A 23,773-nucleotide genomic window follows, 5' to 3' on the forward strand; every position below is an offset into this window, starting at 1 on the left:
CATCTCGGTGGCAGAATGTAGAACTGATTTCATGAGGATAACCTCTCTGAAACAAATCAGTCTGGTTGGAGTTCCTAGACAGGTTCTGAAATCGTACACTAATCAACTGGCTACCGTCTTGGCTGACATTTTCAACCTCTCACCTCAAAATTGTTCTGACCCCACCTGTTTCAAGCAAACCTCCAGCAGTCCAGTTCCTCAGAAAAGTAAAATAACTTGTTTCAATAAGTACTACCACAGTAGCTCTAACATTGACCATAATGAGATTGGGGAAGGCCCACATTTGCACCAGTTAGAAACACAGAAACATAGAAAATAGGTGCAGGGGTAGGCCATTCGGCCCTTTGAGCCAGCACCGCCATTCAATATGATCATGGCTGATCATCCAAAATCAGTCCCCCATTCTCTTTTTCCCCATATCCTTTGACTCCCTTAGCCCTAAGAGCTAAATCTAAGTGTTCAGACAATCTAGACCCCCTGTAATTTCTGCGCAGGAAATGGATCTCCCTTGCACTGCATTCAGTCTTTACTTTTGACTTTAGAGGTACAGCGTGGAAACTGGCCCTTGGGCCCACGAGTCTGCGTCGGCATGCAATTACCCCATACATTAGTACTATCCTGCACACTGGAGACAATTTACAATTTTTTAACCGAAGCTAATTAAGCTACTAACCTGTACGTCTTTGGAATGTGGGAGGAAACCTGAGCACCCGGAGAAATCCCACGCGGTCTCAGGGAGAATGTCCAAACTCCGTACAGACACCACCCATTGTCAGGATGGAACCCGGGTCACTGGCGCTGTCAGGCAGCAACTCTACCGCTGCACCACTGTGCCAGCCCTAAATTATTGAATTTATTGAATTGTATTTGAAGAAGCTGGTTCTTTTATTTTCCAGACTCTGGGAGTTTTTGTAAAACCTCGCATAGACCTCAAGTGAACTTTTGACCATTAACTTAAGTTAGTTCATCATAAACATTTATAGGAAAACAACCTGAGGAGTCTCGCTCTTTACAAGATTCAATACCAAGTATCAACTTGAGAAGTAGCCTAAGGCACATTCAATCTCTTGACTTCATGAATCCATGCCTGAATCGGAATGCAATTAGTTCTATGTCAGAGTTCTTTAAGATACTGCCGTGTCCCCAGGAAACCTGGTGTTTCCAACTAGCCATTCAACAAGGTGCCAAATAAAAGATTGCTGCAGATTAGGTGTTTTGTGTAAAGCATGGATTTGTATTGGAAGCTAATCATGAAGTGCCCAGGAAGTCTGCAGATGAATATGCTTGGGTGAATTGCAGAGGCAAAAGATGGTAGGTGAAGTATGATATGGCAAAGAATGAAGTTTTTACCTTGGCAGGAAGGTTTAGAAGGATATGGGCCAAACGCAGGCAGGTGGGACTAGTGGAGATGGACATGTTGGTCGGCATGGAAAAGTTGGGACGAAGGGCCAGTTTCCATGCTGCTTGACTATGACTCGATACTAGTATAGCTGAATTGTTTTTAATGGTAATGATTCCAAGAATGGAGTCAGCATCTGGACGCGACAGGTGACAGTTCTGCGCATTTCCAATGATCTGGATTCACTTCTGAATTTAGGGATTGTCTGTCCTTCTGTGTCCCAGATGTGCACTGTTAAGTTAAGTCTATATTGTCCCATGTCACAGAGTCATAGAGTCTTACAGTGTGGAAATAGGCCCTTCAGCCCAACTTGCCCACACCAACCAATATGTCCCATCTACACTAGTCCCACCTGCCTGCATTTGTCCCATATCCTTCTAAACCTGCCCTATCCATGTACCTGTCTAAATGTTTCTTAAACATTGCAATAGTATCTGCCTCAACTACCCCCTCCAGCAGCTCGTTCCATACACCCAGCATCCTTTGTGTGAAAAAGTTCCTATTGAATCTTTCCCCCTTCACCTTAAATCTATGTCTTCTGGTTCTTGATTCTGGGCAAGAGACTCTGTGTGTCCCCCCAATCTACTCCTCTCAAGATTTTGTACACCTCTATAAGATCACCCCTCATCCCCATGTGCTCCAAGGAATAGAGTCCTAGCCTGTTCAACCTCTCTCTATAGGTCAGGCCCTTGGCCCAAATCATCCCAAAGATACACTATTAGGTTAATTGTGTATTATAAATAGCTGTTGATGGATGGCATGGGGACGTGAGAGGGGAAAAGATGCAGGAAAGAAGGGCAGGGGGACTGTGAAGAATACCGTGAGCTAAATAGCATGAGGAAAACATGCAAATATGATATCCAACAACAAAATTGTGGTGTTCAGAAAATTCTGAGTATCCTCATGCAAATAAAACAGATTTACCACAAAAAATTAAGGAGATAAATGGATTGTTGGCTTTCATTTCAACGAAAGCATGTACAAGAATAAGAAAGTCTTGCTACAAAGACAAACAGGTTTGTGTAAATTTAAATTGTCCCTAGTGTGTGTAGGATAGTGTTAGTCTGCAGGGATTGCTGGTCGGCACGGACTTGGTGGACTGAAGGGCCTGTTTCCGCGCTGTATCTCTAACCAAAACTAATTCTAAACTAATCTACAATTCTCCAAAGCTTTGGACACGGCTATTGTGTACAATTTGCTCTCATCTCAAGAAAGACACATCGCTAAATGAATTCCTGGGTTGAAAAGGTAGATTGTTCAATAGTGTCTGGAATTTAGAGAAATGAGAGGTGAGAAAAAGGAATAAGCTCTTGAGTGATCTCTGCAGGAGCGACACTCTGTGGTGGGAGGTTCTAGAGTTAGGGGGAAATCCTGAAAACTCCAGATGCTGGAAATCTAAAACAAGAACCAAAAATGCCGGAAACACTCTGCAGATCAAACTATATGTGTGTCAAGTCAAGTCAAGTAAATTTTATTTGTATAGCACATTTAAAAACAACCCACGTTGACCAAAGTGCTGTACATCAGTTCAGGTACTAAGAACGAACATACAATGGCACACAAACATAACAGCACATACATAAACAGTTCACAGCGCCTCCTCAGAGGGCCTCAAATGCTAGGGAGTAGAAATAGGTTTTGAGCCTGGACTTAAAGGACTCAATGGAGGGAGCAGTTCTGATGGGGAGAGGGATGCTGTTCCACAGTCTAGGAGCTGCAACCGCAAAAGCGCGGTCACCCCTGAGCTTAAGCCTAGACCGCGGGAGAGTCAGTAGCCCCAAGTCGGCCGACCTGAGGGACCTGGAGATAGAGTGGTGGGTTAGAAGATTTTTGATATGGGGGGGGGGGGGGCAAGCCCGTTTAGGGCTTTGTATGTGAATAGGAGGAGCTTGAAGTTGATTCTGTACTGTACTGGGCGCCAGTGGAGAGAGGCCAGAATCAAAGAGAAACAGTAATGTTTTGAGACTGGGATCCTTCATCAGACCAATCCAACCGTATTTCATAGAAACGGTGACATTTACAGAATAGGCACTGGAATGATTTTCAGATTGTACACTGGCTAAATTTAGTTTAGAGATGCAGCATGAAAACAGGCCACCTTGTCCACACCAACCATTGATCACCCGTTTATAGTGGTTCAACATTAACCCGCTCTTCCACCCACTCCCTACACACTAGGGGCAATTTACAGAGGCCAATTAACCTACAAAGCCGCGTGTTTTTGGGAAACAGGAGCACCAAGAGGAAACCCACACGGTCACAGGGAGAATGTGCAAACTACACACAGACAGCACCTGACATCAGGATCGAACCTGGGTCACTGGCGTTGTGAGGCTGCAGCTCTTCCAGCCATGCCAATGTTCGGCCCTCGTGCAATGCACTTTTAAAATGAGCTTCAGTGAGATGTCTGATGGGAGTGCCATTTCTTGTTTAATGCTATTCGCACCTAAGTAGTTTTGAATTAGTTGCCCAACAAATTTTGGCATCAATTTGCTTCTCGAAGGTTGAGGGAACAGAATGTCGAAATTAAGCCCTGCAACACTAATTTTACCAATATATTATTAATAAAATGTTGGAATTCAGTGAGTAGCTTTTCTTTACCTCACATCTCAGCTGAAGGAATTTGGTGTAACCTCCCCACCATCACAAGAAGTAAATAAAAGGACTAACTTAGGGACTTTAATACACAGACATCACATGGCCACATGAGTTAAGAGCATCAGCATAGAATTAAAGGCACAAGAAACTGCAGACGCTGGAATCTGGAACAACAGATTTGGTTGACATTTGAGGTCAAATCCCTGTGGCAGCATAGAAATGAAGCTTTAGAAAGTTAAAGATCAGATAAATCTTTCTCTTATTTAACTCAGTTTCTTCAAAACTTTCTTATATAAGTTCCCAGAGAATATTTTATTTAACGTTGGACAGTTAAAGGTACGATTTTCAGGTTGAAGAAAATATATATTTTTAATTAGCATGGTGGTACAGCTGGTAGAACCACTGCCTCACAGTGCCAGAGACCCAGGTTCGATCCTGATCCCGGGTGCTATCTGTGTGAAGATTACGTTCCATCTTTGATCATGTGGGCTTCCACATGGTGGAAGTCAAAGACTACATAAAGTGAATGCTTCCAATTCTGTCTAAGAGTAGAAATGGAGACCATCACAAAAAGTAAATCACTTCCTCTGCCAAAAGAAAGTGTTGAGAATTTAGAGCCCACCAGCACAAGGGTTGGTTGAGATAGATATTACAGACATTTTTAATGCGAGTTTAGTTTTGATTGGAGATACAGTGTGGAAACAAGCCCTTCGGCCCACCGAGTCCACGCCGGCCAGCGATCCCCGTACACTAGCACACACTACACACTTGGAACAATTGAACCTTTTTTCTGAAGCCAATTAACCTACAAACCTGTACGTCTTTAGAGTGTGAGAGGAAACCGGAGCAGCCGGAGAAAACCAGCACAAATGATCAGGATCGAACCCTGGTCTCTGGCGCTGTAAGGCAGCAACTCTACCACCGCCCACCGAGCCTGGACAAGTGTACGAGGGAGAATGGAATAGAGGATTACCCTGATAGGATTAGATGAGAAGTGACAGGAGGAGGCTCGATTAGAGCAGAATTGCCAGTATGGAGTGGTTGGACTGAATGGCCTGTTTCTGAGTCGTGGAACGCAATGTAGTCTTAGATCTTTTCAAGAAGACTATATTAAAGTACCTCAACAGTCCAACGTTTTTGTTACTGTTAGAAGCTATGCCCAACATTGACTTTCTGAATTTTGCAGTGCCACCCTTCTCACAACCTTGCTTTGCTATTTCCCTTTGCTCTTTTCCTGAAAACATGAATTTCTAGGGAGATTTACAAAATGACGAATCCTAGCAGCTGTAAGGGAGAGTGGAAAATCGCATTATTGAACTGCCTTCATACACATTCAGCATCTGATTGAGCATCATCTGCAATTATATTCTTCTGGGAAAACCAAGCTCCACTGGTGATTTCTAGGTGCTGTTCAGTGATGGAGCACAGTAACAGTGTACCCATATCCATCACTCATTACAACAGTAGACACACAAAGCTGGAGTAACTCAGTGGGACAGGCAGCATCTCTGGAGGGAAGGACACAACACATCCGTGTATGCCCAGGACTTTGGGTCAACGCTTGTAGTTCCTTTTCAATTTAGAGTCATAGAGTCTTTCCAGTGTGGAAACAGGCCCTTTGGCTTAACTTGTTCCATATAACCAACCCACATGTCCCATCTACACTGGTCCCACCTGCCTGCATTTGGTCCATATCATAAGGTCATAAGTGATAGGTGTAGAATTAGGCCATTCACCCTATCATGTCTACTCTGCCATTCAATCATGGCTGATCTATCTCTCCCTCCTAACCCAATTCTCCTGCCTTCTCCCCAGAACCTTTGACGCCTGAACTAATCAAGAATCTATCTATCTCTGCCTTATAAATATCCACTGGGCCTCCACAGCCTTCTGGGGCAAAGAATTCCACAGATTTACCACCCTCTGACAAAATTAATTTCTCTTCATCTCCTTCCTAAAAGAACGTCCTTTAATTCTAAGGCTATGACCTCTAGTCCTAAACTCTCCCACTAGAGGAAGCATCCTCTCCACATCCACTCTATCCAAGCCTTTCACTATTCTGTCTGTTTCAATGGGGTTCCCCCTCATTCTTCTTTACTCCAGCGAATACAGGCCCAGTTCCGACAAACACTCATCATAGGTTAACCTACTCATTCCTGGGATCATTTTTGTAAACCTCCTCTGGACCCCCTCCAGAGCCAGCACATCCTTCTTCAGATATGGTGCCCAAAATTGCTCACAATTATCCCTCTAAACTTATCATATCCATGTACCTGTCTAAATGTTTCTTAAACATTGCGATAGTACCGACCTCGATTACCTCCTTCGGCAACTTTTTCCATGCACCCACCACCCTTTGTGTAAAAAAAATTACCCATCAGGTTCCAATTAAATCTTCCCACCCACCCCCTCACCTTAAGCCTATGTCTTTTGGTTCTTGATTCCCCCGCTCTGGGCAAAAGACTCTCTGCGTTTACCCGATCTATTCCTCTCATGATTTTGTGCACCTCTATAAGATCATCCTCCAGCACCCCAATTGCCAGGCCCATCCAACATGAAACAGCCCAGTGTTTGAATTGCATCTTCTGATGGGCCATATCACTAACACAAAGTCAAATCAAACAACCAAAGTTGATAATTCTCTTCGCACTGGTTTAGTTTATCCCAACAACTATAAATAATATCTGTATTAGAGAGAAAGATCGGGCATACTTTAAATTATGTTTTATTCTTTGTTTATTGTCAGATTTTGTTTCTTAGTAAGTAATCCTACCAGCAGACACTGTCGTAACTCAAACAAAGATGTGCCGCTTCGAGCGGCATGGTGGCGCAGTGGTAGAGTTGCTGCCTTACAGCGCTAGAGACCGGGGTTCGATCCTGACTACGGGTGCTGTCTATATGAAGTTTGCACGTTCTCCCCGTGGCATTGTGGTTTTTCTCCGGGAGCCCCGGTTTCCTCCCACACTCCAAATACGTACAGGTTTGCAGTCTAATTGGCTTTGTAAAATTGTAAATTGTCCCTCGTGCGTGTAGGATAGTATTAGTGTATGGGGATCGCTCGTCGGTGTGGACTTGGTGGGCCGAAGAGTCTGTTTCCACACTGTATCTCTAAACTAAGACTAAACTAAAAACAGACAGATATCATTGTTGAACTTTCCTGGGGAAGAGCATCTCATTTGTACGTGAGCCAGGATTTGTGCAAATGTTCTCCCAGTGCTACAATTACATGCAAGAATCTGTTTCATTGAAAGGACTGCTGAGAAAGAATAAGAGTCAATTTATGAGGCTTTCCCAAAGCAGCATGGAGCAATGGAACAGTAAATGAGAGGATGTAATCTGGATGCATGGCATTTACACAGAGGAATGCAGCGTGAAGAAATAAACAAAGTCAATCAGTGACTAATTAGACAAAGTCATTTGCTTATTCAAATCGTAATTAATTAAAGTTCATTTAAGAATATATATGCTACACGAGTAATCATTACTTCTGCAATTTTTTTAATATTTGCAATTGAGTATGGGGAATTGGATAAATGTCAATATTGTAACGTTGTGAATTTTAATTTAGTTTAGAGATACAGCGAGGAAACAGGCCCTTCGGCCCACCGAGACCGTGCTGACCAACGATTACCCGTACACTAGTTTTGTTATTCCAGTTTCCCATCTTACACACCAGCGGCAATTTACAGAAGTAAATTAACCAACAAACCTACACGTCTTTGGGGTGTGGGAGGAAACTGGAGCACCTGGAGAAAACCCATGCTGTCCCAGGGTGAATGTGCAAACTCTATATACACAGCATCTGAGATCAGGATCAAACCCGGGCCTCTGGTGTTCTCAGGCAGCATCTCTACCGATGTGTCACTGTGCAACCTTAATAAGAGATAGTTTTGTTTAATTTATTGTACGGGTAAGCTTTTTAAAGCTCTGGAATTGGGCTAATTATTGCTGTGAGACTACGTAAAGTTATGCTGACAGAATTTGTTGGTCAGGCAATATTTTCCCTTACAGTGCTTGCAGCACCAGAGACCCAGTTTCGGCAAATAGTCTGGCATTAATATTGTTGTTCTGGAGCTGTGTGACCATCACTGGTTTTTCAGCGCTGTGATGCCAGTGGAAGATGTCATGGTGATAGTTTAACACGGCCATTTCTTATTCTTATGCTGACTGGACGATTTTGTAAAAGTGCTGTGCAAACTCAAAAGATCACATTCTGGTGTAAAAGACTGTCAGTCCACATTCTGATTGCTGGACTGCAACGTAATATATCAAAATGCCAAAACGGAAGACAAATAGATTTTTGAAGGCGTTTGCGATGCTTTATCTCGTAGCGGTATTCTACTTGTGATGAAAATAGGAAAAAAATACAGACCCAGTTATACCTGTCCTGTCTGTAGTTACTATTATGATGAGTTTTCCTTCAGAAGGCTTATTGTTGCAGAAACCTGCATTCTTTCTGTTGCCTGTTGGAATGTGTGATAGACTCTCATTGTTTTGAATTCATTGATGGTATGAAATTCTGTTCATATAGTTTCCATGAAAAAATAGCTCTCAGATAAGATTTTTCTCTGCAACTGATGCTATATTACAGTGTAAATGCAAACTGAAAAGGAATATATATTTTCAATCTATTTAAGTCTGATTGTCATACAGATCTTGAGTGCAACATTTTGTTTATGATATATTACTCGTTGCCTTGCATTCCCATAAGCATTGGATCAAATCTATATACTATAACTCTCATTTGTTTGTTTGTTCCTGAATGACAGCCAAAACGGTATACAATAGTGCGACAATGTTAGGCCCACCTTATTCACCGTCGTCCCTTTGGTGCTAATGGAAGAAGTTTCATTGAAATCGATGTTATATTTTTAAAGTTATTCACATTTTAAAGTTTAAATCTATCTCCTGGGGAGGGAGGGAGGGAAGGAGGGAGGGGAAGGGAGGGAGGGGGAGGAGGGAGGATAAGGGGGGGTTGAGGGGGATGGAGTGGGGGGGAGGGGAAGGGGGAAGAGGGAGGGGGGAGAGGGAGGGGGGTGGAGGGAGGGGGAAGGGGGGAGGGGAGGGGGGAGGAGAGGGTGCTGCACCAATGCAGGAGGGGTTTGGGCCCAATGGGTCCACTTGGTCTAGTATGATATGGAAGTGTCAGGAGAAAAGACAGCATCTTAGTTATACAAGCCGACTAACTGCCTGCAATAATTATAGGGGTTCATAGAGTCCATACAGCTTGGAAACAGGCCCTTTGGTCCAATTCGTCCTTGCTGACAAAGATGCCTATGAATGCAAATCCAATTCCCTCTGTTTGGCCCCTACCTCTCTCTCAGCCTTTCTTATCAATTTACCTGCCCAATTGTCATTTTTAGTTTCGTTTAGTATAGAGATACAACACGAAAACAGGTCCTTCGATCCACCAAGTCCACACCAACCTGCAATCCCTGCATGTTAACATTACCCTATACACACTAGGGAAAATTTACACGTATACCACGCCAATTAACCTACAAATCTGTACGTCTTTGGAGTGTGGGAGGAAACCGAAGATCTCAGAGAAAACCCATGCAGTCACGGGGTGAACGTACAAACTCCGAACAGACGCATCCATAGTCAAGATTGAATCTGGGTCTCTGGTGCTGCAAGCACTGTAAGGCAGCAACTCTACCGTTGCGCCACCATACCATGATGACAACGTTTAAATGTTGTAATTGTACCCAGCTCCACCACCTCATCCGGCAGCTCCTTCCACACATCCACTCACCTCTCTGTGAGAAAACAGCTCCTCAGATCCTCTTTAAATCTTGCCCCTCTTTCCTAAGAGACCCATGCCCTCTAGTTTTAGATTTTTTTCCTCTGGGAAAAAGACAATGACAATCTTCCCAATCTATACCTCCATAATTTTATACATTTCTGCCAGGTCACCCCTCAACAATAGCAAATATGGTTGTGCAATTATTACACAATTTTGTAAAACATCTTTTGGTTTCCTTTTCAACACTTGCAATCCATTTGTCTCCATTCATTTCTTCTCTATTTATTGAATTGTTAGTATATTACATGGTGTAATGTTAAACCGAAGAGCTTTCACATTCAAACAGTGGGTAGCAGTAGCATCTGACCAGGCAGCTGTGATAATCTCTTCAAAAATCCTTTTTTTTTCTATGTCATGTTTATCTTTTTGATTCTTATAAGCATCGTGCTTCAAGATATTTTGAAATGCCACAGTTGCTATGTAGCTAGCAACTAGCAGGATAAGCCAACTTGATTTATCTTCTTTTTTAACCTTTCCGTCAGATGGGCTTTGTTGATGTGGCTCTAATTGCTGTGGGAATATGTCCACCCTGCCCAGTGCTTCACCTCCCAAAAACAAATTCCAAATCAAGATGTAGTCATCGTAAGAAATGTAGATGTGGACAGATGATTAGGAAGACGATATAAACATGCAAGATAGACACAAAGCGCTGCAGCAACTCAGTGAGTCAGGCAGCATCTCTGGAGAAAATGGATGGGTGAGGTTTCGGGTCGGAACCCTTCGGCTGACTGAAAGTATAGGGGAGGGAACTGGAGGTAAGAAAAGGCACGGCTGGCAACAGATGACCAAGGAAGGGTGGAGCCCATAATGGCCCTTTGTTGGCAGGGGAAGTGGTGACAACGAAGGGATGAAAGGATGCGAACAGTGGAACTAGGGAGGGGAGGGGGTGGGGTGTGGAAGAGAGAGGGAATGCAGGGGTATTTGAAATGAGAGAAATCTACACATACCGCTGGGTTGTCAGCTGCCCTACCAGAATATGAGGTGCTGTTCCTCCAATTTGGGCCTCGATCTGACTGGGAATGGGAAGGAGAGTTAAAATGTTTGGAAACCAGGAGATTATGTAGGCCGGACTGAGCATATGTAGACGGACTGAGCGTAAGTTTTCAATGAAATGATCGACCAGTCTGCGCTTGATCTCACCAATATATAACAGTCCACACCGAGAACAACGGATGCAATAGATGAGGTGATGATATAAAGACCCATATCCCTACTCAATGATCATGGTGAATTGTCCATTATCCTAATCCTGGCATCACCTGAAATAAAAGAGCAGTGAGCGAGCTTCTTTTTTCAAAACCTTTAAAACACAGACATATACACTTACAAAACTACTTGTGTTGGCACAGTATTGATTAGGGTGGCACAGTTGGTAGAACTGCTGCCTCACAGCGTCAGAGACCCAGGTTCCATCCTGACCTCGACTGCAGTCTGTGTGGAGTTTGCACGTTCTCCCTGTGACCATGTATGTTTCCCCTGGTTGTTCCAGATCCCAAAGACGCGCGGGAGAGGTTAATTGGTCTCTGCAAATTGTCCCCAGTGTGTGTAAGGAGTGGATGAGAAAGTGAGGTAACATGGAACGAGTGTGAGCGGGCGATCGAGGGTTGGTGTGGACTCAGTGGGCCTGTTGCCATGCTGTGCCTTTCAATCGATCAACATGCTATTATTTTTTAATCTATTCCTTAACATGTAAGCATAGGGTGGAACTGCATTTGGTGGTTTATACCGAAGATAGACACAAAATGCTGGCGGAACTCAGCGGGTCATGCAGCATCTCTGGAGGAAACGAAGAGGTGCGTTTCAGGTCAAGATCTTTCCTCAGATGTAAGAATGGTCAGACTGTAACAAATACAAATGATGGCTGGTTAGAAAACTCCTGACCCAATTCCAGTTTCAACTGCTGAACATGTTTTTTAAAATTATCAACAATGATACAAGTAGAAATTTAGACATGCCTTTTTGTTTCCGCCTTCTCTGCCCTAAAATATTTCACGTTCTCACCCTTTTCTGCAGTGCCTTGTGTGACACTGGTGTAGCACCTCTCCTTCAGCACATCCTACTCTGCACACTCTCTGCCTTCCTTGCAGCCTTTAGAAAGAACATGCCAAAATGCTGATCTGTGTGTAAGCTGTCATTTTTTTTTAAAACCTGCATTTCAAAGAACAGCTTGCTTGCTTGAAAGATGTTCTTTCAAATGTCTTCCTATGCACCCCTCCAGAGAACTGAGTGAATTCTCCACCCTTACTCATTTACAGCATCTGTCAATTATTTTACTGGCAGCGAGCCACTGTTAATTTAGAACTTAGCATTGATTGACTATATTAATTTCTGCCAAATATTCATCCTCTTTCCAGCACCTATTTGTCAGCCCTGATGCTGCATTTGTTCTTGGCCACAGCTTTCAAATGATATCCCGAAGATCTTTCCTTTTTTTCCCCTCGAGGATAGACACAAAATGCTGGAGTAACTCAGCGGGACAGGCAGCATCTTTGGAGAGAAGGAATGGGTGACGTTTCGGATCGAGACCCTCCTTCAGACTCAACCAGCATCTGCAGTTTCTTCCTGCACATTTCTTTTTTCACCTCTTGGGATGCAGGAGTGCTGTTTTAATGGGGACGGCGATTTGCTTTACTGTAGCAGAGACAATTTCTCTCATTAATTTACGAGATTTGTTATCCTCATCAAGTGACTGATGTAAACACTGATTGATTCTACGTTATTTAGATGCCTAATAGAAGCTCAATCTGGAAGGCCTGTTATTCTTCAGTAGTCACTAATGTAATTACTGCTGGGTGACTGATTGAAGCTTATCAGTCTGGATGTGATGTCTCACTTAATTCCTTTAGGTGCAAAGAACTAGAGTTCTTTTGTGTTTTGATATGCAAAAGGCATGTTGCACATTAGCTTGGCAAAGTGGAGGTACTTAAAGTAAACTGGAGTCAACATGTTCAGTTCCTGTCTGAAGAAGGGTTCCAACCCAAAATGTCACCCATCCTTTATCTCCAGAGATGCTGCCTGACCCACTGAGTTTCTCCAGCACTGTGTCGTTCTTTGGTATAAACCAGCATCTGCAGTTCCTTTCTCCACACTGTTCAGTTCAATGTTCAGTCTTGTACACTGATCCAGCATGCTGAATCCAAATCTACTATACTGATCTCTGTCGCTTGGCTTGCATGCCTATTAAGTATAGCTTCATGGCAGCGGTGTTACATCGTAACAATTTGCTCAATAGTTTCATATCTACTGGCATGACAGTCTGACAATAGGGAGAGGTGTTAAAGGATGTGTGCTGCGAAAGGATTGTGGTACATAGAAATCATTTAGAAACAGTACAGCACAGGAACAGGCCTTTCAACCCGCCATGTCTGTGCCAAACATAATGCAAGTTAAACTAATCTCCTCTGCCTGCACGTGATCCATTCTCTACATGTCCAAGTGCCTATCAACAAAATTCTGAGATGCCTCCATCGTATCCACCTCCTCCACCACCCCAGGCAGCATGTTCCAGGCACCCACCACCTCCGGCAGTCAAATAACAATTGCCCTCTTGCACATGACAATGATTTGAAAAACATCTGCTCATCTGTTCATGAAAGCGAACACTACTATCACAAAGTCTAGGGCTCCACTCTAAATCTTTGCTTGGGACATGCAAGGAGACTAAATGGAACATGGGCGGCACGGTAGCGCAGCGGTAGAGTTGCTGCTTTACAGCGAATGCAGCGCCGGAGACTCAGGTTCGATCCTGACTACGGGTGCTGCACTGTAAGGAGTTTGTACGTTCTCCCCGTGACCTGCGTGGGTTTACTCCGAGATCTTCGGTTTCCTCCCACACTCCAAAGACGTACAGGTATGTAGGTTAATTGGCTGGGTAAATGTAAAAATTGTCCCTAGTGGGTGTAGGATAGTGTTAATGTACGGGGATCACTGGGCGGCACGGACTTGGAGGGCCGAAAAGGCCTGTTTCCGGCTGTATGTATATGATATGATATGATGATGATATGATTATCACCCCATTCACTATCTATATTGAGTGGTACCTTGGGCTCTTTGGTGAACTACCTGCAGCATCCAATATCAACTCTTTGTGTTGACTGCAGAACGTCAATGATCTGTGATCCTATATTTGTTGCTGTTCAGTTTGCAACTGGCAGCCAGCCCAATATATTGATGCTGAACACCATTTAGAAACATACAGCATCAGCTGCAATCTTCAGCATAGGTGGGTGTGTGTATACATGTGTGCATGTTTCTGTGGGTATGCATATTTCTGTGTGTGTGTGTGTGTGTGTGTGTGTGTGTGTGTGTGTGTGTGTGTGTGTGTGCATGTTTTTGTGTTTGTGAACATTTCTCTGAGCGTGCGTCTATGTGTGTGTATGTTTCTGTGTGTGTCTATGTTTGTGTGTGTGCATGTTCGTGTGTGAATGTTTGCATGTGTGTGTGAGTGTGTTGGCTGTCATTTTGAATCCAATCTGCAACGAAAGACCCTGCATGATGAAGCCAGGTTTTGTAGCCAAGTTTTCCAAACGCAGAAAAATGGAAAATTAATTGTGCATGTTTGCGTGTATGTGCATTTTGCTGTGTTTGTGCATATTACTGTGTGTGTGCACACATGTGTGTGTGCATGTTTCTGTGTATGTGTGCACATGTGTGTGTGCATGTTTGGGTGTGTTTGTGTGTGTGCATGTTTGTGTGTTTGTGTGTGCATGTTTCTGTGTGTGTATGTTTCTGTGTGCATGTTTCTCTGTGAATGTTTCTGTGTGTGTGCACGTTTCTCTGTGTGCGCACATATGTTCGTGCATGTTTGGGTATGTGTGTGCATGTCTGTGTGTGCATGTCTGTGTGTGCATGTTTGTGTGTGCATGTTTGTGTGTGCATGTTTCTGTGTATGAGTGCGCATGGTGTATTTCTGTGTGTGTGTATGTTTCTCTGTGTGTGCATGTTTCTGTGTCTGTGTCTGTATGCATGTTTCTGTGTTTGTGTATTTGCGTGTGCGTGCGTGTGCATGTTTCTGTGTGTGTGTGTGTGTTTGCATGAGTGTGTGTGTGCGTTGGCTGTCATTTTGGAACCAATCTTCCACTAAAGAGCCGGCACAATGAAGCCAATTTTGGTAGCCAAGTTTTCGAGATGCAGCAAAACGGAAAAATCATTAATCCCACTCCTCCTATGATGAAGCAAGATTGAGTGAGCCAGTTGATAGATTTGGCAGTGCATATATAGCTGCACATTCTGTCCACACTCGAGTTAAAGCACACTCCCCACTGAGACTGTTGAATTTTTAATGCATCCTTACTTACACCTTTCTTCTCCTTGCCTCTCATACCTCGGGATGAGTCATTCTTTCATTTCTGCTATCGTTTCGTACTGTAACTGGGTATTTGCCGTGACATACCGAGCAATTAGTTACAAATTAGTTCTTTAGTCAGAGGGTGGTGAATCTGTGGAATTCTTTGCCACAGACGGCTGTGGAGGCAAAGTCGGTGGATATTTTTAAGGCAGAGATAGATAGATTCTCGTTTCGTGCAAATGGAAGAGGTTATAGGGAGAAGGCAGGAGAATGGGGTTAGGAGGGAAAGATAGATCTGTCATGATTGAATGGCGTAGACTTGATGGGCCGAATGGCCTAATTCTACTCCTATCACTTATGACCTTATGAAATTGCCAAATGTTAAGATTTACCTACTTCCATAAAGCTCAACATATCCTGATCTTGAGGTTTCCTTGGACCTGTAGTGTATTTTTTTTCAAATTGCCTTAAAAGTAACAGAATAGCTGCCTGAAGAGCTTTGTCGTTAATTTATTCCTGCAATTACATCAAGAAACGTAATGCAGCCATAACATAAGACAGTTATGTACCCTGAGGAACATATGAGGAACATAGGGCGGCACGGTAGCGCAGCGGTAGAGTTGCTGCTTTACAGCGAATGCAGCGCCGGAGACTCAGGTTCGATCCTGACTACAGGTGCTGCACTGTAAAGAGTTTGTACGTTCTCCCCGTGACCTGCCTGGGTTTTCTCCGAGATCTTCGGTTTCCTCCCACACTCCAAAGACGTACAGGTATGTAGGTTAATTGGCTGGGTAAAATGTAAAAATTGTCCCTAGTGGGTGTAGGATAGTGTTAATGTACGGGGATCGCTGGGCGGCACGGACTTGGTGGGCCGAAAAGGCCTGTTTCCGGCTGTATATATATGATATGATATGATATGATATGTACCCTGAGGAATTGGGTTCAATCTGAATGTTGAAGTTTGGACTGATAATAATTACAAGGGGACGTCTGGGACGACAAAGTGCAAGGCAAGAGCGGGGTGAAAAGTACAACAGCAGAGATTGTAGCATTCAGCAGGAAAATCATTACAACAGGCAGCGCAAAGAGATGGCAGAAATGAAACCAAGCATCTCGTGATAAAGCTAAGATGAATTGTTGCGTTAGGCTCTATTTGAGAACAGATAACACCTTTGTCTTAGAGACTCTTCAAGATTAGATTTCATCTCACGGGCGATGCCTGTTATCTGTGCTTAAGGTGCAAAGACTGTAGAATAGTAACATCACTTAAGAGCTTAAATGCATCCCAGCATGAAATATATACAGAAACAAAAGGACAGCACTGATTAAGCCCAATTCTGCACATAAATTTCAGTACTATCTGTGTTCATGCAGATAAAGACTAAAATGTTTTTGGATATATTGGAAATATTAGTCATCACTGGAATATGCTTGGACTTGATATACTGAAAAAAATGGCTGCCATTTGTAGATGATTGTCCACAGCATTGTAATTGCGTCGGAGAGCAGTTTTTGTCTAATATGCTGAATTCTTCTGGGCTTACCAATTCACAGCAGGCAATGCCACTGAAAAATGGTGAGAATTTATACATATTCTCTCACAGAGTAGCTATCGTCAGAAACTGTGTGTGCACAATGCAGAATAAACAAGATGCAGCTCAATGTTCACGCTGCATATTTAACAGCTCTCTTCGTAACAATCTGGTCCCTGACTCAAAGGATTTGGGTTCAAGACTTATTCCGTCCAACTTTGCCAGCTTTTTCGAACAGGCTTAACACATTCCAAAAATATATTCACATTTGGCCGAAGGTTTCCCATCACAAATCCGCTGGCACGCGCAAGTTTACACCACGAATGAAAGTCCTTCCAAGATACACTGAGAACATCTGTATTGGCTTCAAAATTATTGACCAGCGAATGAGCGCAAATGAGTTGGCTTGAGCATATTTATTAGATGTAGTTTAGCTAATCATCATTGCCACAACATTGGAATGGCACAGGAATCATCGAGGAGGTTTGGCATCAAGCTCCATGTTTCCCAGACACCTACTTTTCTGTTAATCCTTAGGCCAAACAAAGCAGTGTGTAAATTTACCAAGGTAATTGTGTTTTGTTTGAAACCATGATATCCCGGTGGTTTTCCTATTTCACTGAGCTACGACCATCAACATCCAGCCCCTTAGCTTCACAACAGGGCTGACTAGCATAAGATGTGCAACAGCATTCATTTGAATAGATCACTGAAACTGAACTAAAATGAAAGTCACTTCCTTTATCTTAATTTATTCTGATGCTTCAAATTATTTTCAAGTATTTCAGGATGTTTCCAATTCATAAGTGATAGGAGCAGAATTAGGCCATTCGGCCCATCAAGTCTACTCTGCCTTTTAATCATGGCTGATCTCTCACTCCCTCCAAACCTGCCTTCCTGCCTTCTCCCCATAACCCCTGACCCCTGTACTAATCAAGAATCTTATCTATCTCTGCCTTAAAAATATCCATTGACTTGGCCTCCACAGCCTTCTGTGGCAAAGAATTCTACAGATTCACCACCCTCTGACTAAAGAAATTCCTCCTCATCTCCCAAAAGGAACATCCTTTAATTGTTAGGCTATGACCTCTAGTCCTAGGCTCTCCCACTTATGGAATCATCCTCTCCACATCCACTCTATCCAAGCCTTGTGATTTGTTATTTTTAATTTTGTTTTTGTCTACCTCAAGTTTATGATCGGTAATGATTTTGCTGCTGACTTGAAGTGTTTATTTACTCCTCATTGCTGCCTTACAGCGGCAGAGACCCAAGTTCGATCCTGACTATAGGTGCTATCTGTACAGAGTTTGTAAGTTCTCCCCATGACCTGCGTGGGTTTTTCCTGGGTGTTCTGGTTTCCCCCCCACACTCCAAGAACAAACAGGTTTGTAGGTTAATTGGCTTTGATAAAAATTATAAATTGTCCCTACTGTGTAGGATAGTGTCAGTGGCTGGGGATCACTGGTCGGTGTGCACTCCGATAGTGTCAGTGGCTGGGGATCACTGGTCGGTGTGCACTGTGATAGTGTCAGTGGCTGGGGATCACTGGTCAGTGTGCACACTGATAGTGTCAGTGGCCGGGGATCACTGGTCGGTGTGCACTGTGATAGTGTCAGTGGCTGGGGATCACTGGTCAGTGTGCACTCTGATAGTGTCAGTGGCTGGGGATCACTGGTCAGTGTGCACACTGATAGTGTCAGTGGCCGGGGATCACTGGTCGGTGTGCACTTTGATAGTGACAGTGGCTAGGGATCACTGGTCAGTGTGCACTCTGATAGTGACAGTGGCTGGGGATCACTGGTCGGTGTGCACACTGATAGTGTCAGTGGCTGGGGATCACTGGTCAGTGTGCACTCTGATAGTGGCTGGGGATCACTGGTCAGTGTGCACTCTGATAGTGTCAGTGGCTGGGGATCACTGGTCGGTGTGCACTCTGTGGGCTGAGGGGCTTGTTTCTGCGCTGTATTTCTAAACTAAAACCAAACTAACAATTGTCCTATACACAAACATGGTGGGATGTGGGTACAAAGAAAATCTTGCTTGTGGGCACGGAGACTCAGGCGACAACAAAACCACTAATTACATATAAATTATCCAAGGCAGTAAAAAGACTGTGCCCAAAAACAAGACATTGGTACAAAAAACATCTGCTCCATACAGTCAAAATGTGTAGGAAGGAACTACAGATGCTGGTTTAAACCGAAGATAGACACGAAAAGCTGGTGTAACTCAGCGGGACAGGCAGCATCTCTGGAGAGGAGGAAGGGGTGACGTTTCAGGTCGAGACCCTCCATGTCTGAAGAAAGGTCTCGACCGAAACATCACCCATTCCTCCTCTCCAGAGATGCTGCCTGTCCCGCTGAGCTACTCCAGCTTTTCGTGTCTATCTTGCTCAATGCAGGCGATAGTTGCCAGTCCTCACCCACAGTCTCAGATCCTCAAGCGTCAGTTCCCAATGATTTATTCCTCATCAGACCTGCAGCTGATGATCATCTAATCCAAGCTTTGAGGGGAAAAAAGAACTTTTGAAAATGTTCGATGTCTGGAAGTTGTGCCGGGGTTCTCTGCAGCGAAGACCAATGAACAGCACTCTTGGTGGTGCCCAGCTCTTGCATTGACAAGCACACTGGAATGTCCAGGCAGTCGTATCCCAGAACAGGTAAATGATGGCCACATTTAGCTGAGCATCCAAGAAAAAAAGTCTGTATTTCTGACAAAGAGGCATAGCATCACCCAAAGGGCCAGTCAAGTCTTGGGGTTTTAAAGATCTCAGTTGGACAATCCCTGACTTTTGGACAAAACACAAGTCTTAGCCACAAGGGTGACACAGTGGCGCAGCGGTTGTGTTGGTGCCTTACAGCGCTAGGGACCTGGGTTCAATCCTGACTACGGGTGCTGTCTGTACAGAGATTGTACGTTCTTCCCATGACCCATGTGGGTTTTCACTGGCTCTTTCAGTTTCCTCCCACACTCCAAAGCCATACAGGTTTGTAGCTTAATTGGCATCGGTAAAAATAAATTGTCCCTAGCGTGCAAGACAATGCTAGTGTACAGAGTGATCGCTGGTCGACATGGACTCGGTGGGTCAAAGATCCTTTTTCCACAGTGTTTCTCTAAACTTTAAACACAAACACATCGTAACAGAGTTATGGTGTGGGACTGTAATATTATTGCCTTATTTAATGTAAATCTTTTAATCAACACAATCCTGTAATCTGCTTTCTGATGTGCAAATTGCTACCTCTAGCTAAAACTCTGCACAATACCTTACAAATGGCTTTACCTTGGCCAGCAGGCTGCTAAAACAGGGATAACTACCATCATCTTCCCAATGTGGAAAGTTGTATCACAATTATCAAAACAACAGCACAGGTCAACTCTTCAATCACAAACTAGCAAAACATTGTCCATTGCAGCCTCTACACAATGGTGCCTTCATTAATTTAAAGTTTTTAAAAAAATTATCATGCGATCATTTTTTGAAATTGCATTTGATTCAAGTTAATTTGAAAGGCATTGATTTCCTAAATTCCAACCCTTCAAATTATGTTTTCAAAGGGAATTTTACATTTGATGTTTTTGTCGTCATTTGATGTGGAGAAGATAGTTGTAGAACGGCAGAGTGTGACTCTTTTCTTACGGCGGCATGGGTTTATAACAATAAATAACATTAAACCAAATGTTTAACTTTATCAGTCAATTATTTGCTTTGCAAAACTTTAGCGCCACCTTGTGGCATGGTAATCCGTGCATCAAGAAGCCACACTGTATGAAACCCGCCCCCCCCCATGCCATTTTTAACTTTCTTTGTAATTATGTACAACTCATTTCTCTTAATCAAAGACTACAAGATAAAGTGCTAACATAGCTGGATAATATAGTTTGAACAGCATGCGAGACTGCACAAAAGTAAATGACGATATTTGTAACTAATTAATTTTCTTTACTGAATGAGCCACTTGACTATGTCTATTTGCATTTGCAAACATTTTTGCTAATTAAGCTGAGGCATTTATTGTCGCAACTGAAAGGATAATCCGTAATAGTTTCTGTAATAATATTTAATTGAAGTGTAAAAGATCAAAAAACTGCAAATTGAAGATATAATTCTGTGCATTCTTTTATATTCAGTTAGAAAACAAGCATGGGAGAAGTTTCCACAGAAGTTGCAGTTAACTTGATGTTTTGGTTAAAACATACAGCTCCTTTAGTTTTAATACAATCTGATTTTTCATGCTGGTGTTTGAAGTTATCTTGGATACCAGTAATTGCTCAGAGATGCAGCGCCGCGGACAAAGGCTCTTCGGCCCACTGAGTCTGCGTCGAAAAGCTATCACTCCGTCCACTAACCTACACACAGTGGGGACAATTTTACAACTTACCAAAGACAATTAACCCACAAACCTGTATGGCCTTGGTGTGTGGGAGGAAACCGGAGCACCCAGGGAAAACCCACACTGTCACAGGGAGAACGCACAAATTCCATACGGGCAGCATCCGTGGTCAGGATCAAACCTGGGTCTCTAGCGCTGTGAGGTAGCAACTCTACCACTGCGCCACTGTGCCACCCTAATCTCAAACTTCTCTTGTCAACACTCCAAAATGTTATGCAAAATTTAAATTTATGAGCAAATAAATGGGAGAATATTCATGCTTAAATATTCTCTGCCAAAGCATTTCTACTGCATGGCGAGATGTTACCAAAACGCAGATTGAAATTTAATTTCCTCCGTGCAAATATGTGTTCAAAAGCACTGGAAGAACTCCTCATGCAGACTCTGCCCATTCTTCTCTCTCTACTTATCTATCCCCTCTGAATATTTTGCAACGAAAGTTGTTCATTTTCTGCCCAGCTTCAGTCACATCTGGTTAATGGCGCAGTATTGTATCTCCTGCAGCAGTCGTGTCTTCAAACCTCCCATTTTGTTTTACCAGTTGGTCATATTCCACTATGGGTGAGTAATTTATTCTGCCACATACCACCCTAGGAGGCAAAATTGAAAAAGATTCCAGCTGTCTTTGTAAGAGTTATCTACTTGTTTGAGATTCTTAATTTCCCATGCCTTTCCAATCTCCAACTTGAAATATCGAGAGCAATGAATTGGGAAAGGCAGAATGAGAGCACGGTAGGAAGCGAAAGCAAACCTTGCACATAGAGGGAGGTTTTATTTTTTTTCTCTGAGACAGTACCTTATGCAAACAAGGTTTAATCATGCAAAAAAAGAGAGGGCTTTTTGTAAACTGCATTTATGCTGATACAAGAGTCTTTTATTACTGTGCATTGGAGAGGGACATGCAGAGAATGAGAAATGCTATTTCGACTCTCAGTTCTTGCAGAAAAGCCTTTGTGATGATATTATTAAGACCTAGGTGCTGTGAGCATAATTTGGCAGCTTACCATCAAGTACATTATTTTTTTTTAAAACTTCAGCTGTGATTTTCTTTTCTGCTCATTAAGATGAAGAGTGCCAGTGCCGGAAAATTAAATACTTTTCCACTTCAAGTAGTCAGTGTTTGCTTTGAGCACTTCTAGGTCAGATGCCAATTAATGCTCTCTCGACAGTGTACCTCAGGCCCAATTGAGTTGAGCCTCCCTGTCGTACCAGCCGTCTTTTCACTGCCACGGAAAGGTTGCTAATTATCTGCCTATTAACGTTGAATTCGTGACAGTTTTGTGCAACTGAGCCCTCCTGACTAGGAATTGGCTTGCAGCACCAGACTCGGGAACAGCTTTTTCCCCTCCGTTATCAGGCCTCTGAATGTCCTTCCATAAGCTGGGTTTGAGTCCCATCCACTGCTTCACTACTGAGGACATTGGACTTTGTCTATGGAACTGATGCACTACAATGCTGAAGAATATTCTGCACTCTGTATCTTCCCCTTCTGCTCTTCCTCTTGTACTTGAGATTGAACTTTAAACTTCAGACTTTTGAGATACAGCATGGAAACGAGTCTGTGCCAACCAGCAATCACCTGTACACTAGTTCTATCCCACGCATTAGGGACAATTGACAGTTCACAGAAGCCAATTAACCTACAAACCTGGACGTCTTTGGAGTGTGGGAGGAAACCGGAGTACCTGGAGAAAACCCATGGTGACCGAGAGAATATATAATCTCTGTACAGTCAGGATTGAACCCAGGTCTCTGGTGCTGTAAGGCAGCAACTCTACCGCTTTGCCATTGTGCCGCCCAAACTGATTATATCTAGGTATGGTTACCTGATCTGTTTCGATTGCATGCAAAACAAAACTTTTCACTGTGCCTTGGTACATGTGACAATAATAAACCTCCACCTAAAACTTCAACCTAAACCTGTTGAGTCAAGACGCACTGAATTGATTTCATTCGGGATCTATACTAGCAAAGTGTATGGAACTTAACCGGCAATCTTTATTGCAGAAGTTAGAAAATGGTTTCCAGTCAGATAAAGTAAAAAGCCACATCTATATCCCATGCACCCCAAAGAAAATAAAGATGTCATACACCAACACCTTGGTTTACAGGAACAGAGGGCATTCACGTTTCTTGCACCTTCCCCGCCGTTCAATTAGGTCGCAATTGACCTGCACGTGCTCTTTCCATTTACGCTCCGAACCCAATTTTGCAAGATGCCCTCACCAAACAAAAATCTATCACCTTTGTTCTTGAAAGCATGAATTGGTCTGCCTTTCACAGGCTTCTGATTATCACTGTCAATGCTCACACAGACTGTGGTAAGCTGGCAGATCACACCGAGCACGGTTTCTATCATTCGATCAACTCCAAATTATTACTGTTTTAATATTTCATTGTTATTGTGCACACTTGACCACAAGCTATAATGGTTATTCGACCTGTCTAGTTCAATGCCAAGATATCCCTGGGGAGTTCATTAGAACTTGTCAGAAACTCTGACACACTTGACATATATTAAATCAATCAAGAAATGCCACAACCTGCTTCAGTTTTCCTTCGACATTTGTTTCTGCAAGAGGCAAACTATAAAGTAACATGCTTCAAAATAATTATAGATTCCAGTTCCAAATGCCCATTCACAGTTGGAGTGTGAAATGAATCAACATAATAATAAAGCAATGTCACCCTTTTGTTAAACTGGACCATAGTCTATCGTTCCCTGAACTTTATATCAATCCTGTTTTTTTTTTAATG

At 43.1% G+C, this 23,773-nt stretch overlaps 1 protein-coding gene across 3 annotated transcripts in view; it reads left to right on the top strand.

The window, feature by feature from the left end:
* The window catches only part of il1rapl1b (interleukin 1 receptor accessory protein-like 1b), a 1,065,873-nt gene that overhangs the window by 768,039 nt on the left and 274,061 nt on the right, over positions 1–23,773 (top strand). The window lies entirely within an intron of this gene.

This window comes from Rhinoraja longicauda, chromosome 12, assembly GCF_053455715.1.
Source record: "Rhinoraja longicauda isolate Sanriku21f chromosome 12, sRhiLon1.1, whole genome shotgun sequence".
NCBI classification, from domain to species: domain Eukaryota; kingdom Metazoa; phylum Chordata; class Chondrichthyes; order Rajiformes; family Arhynchobatidae; genus Rhinoraja; species Rhinoraja longicauda.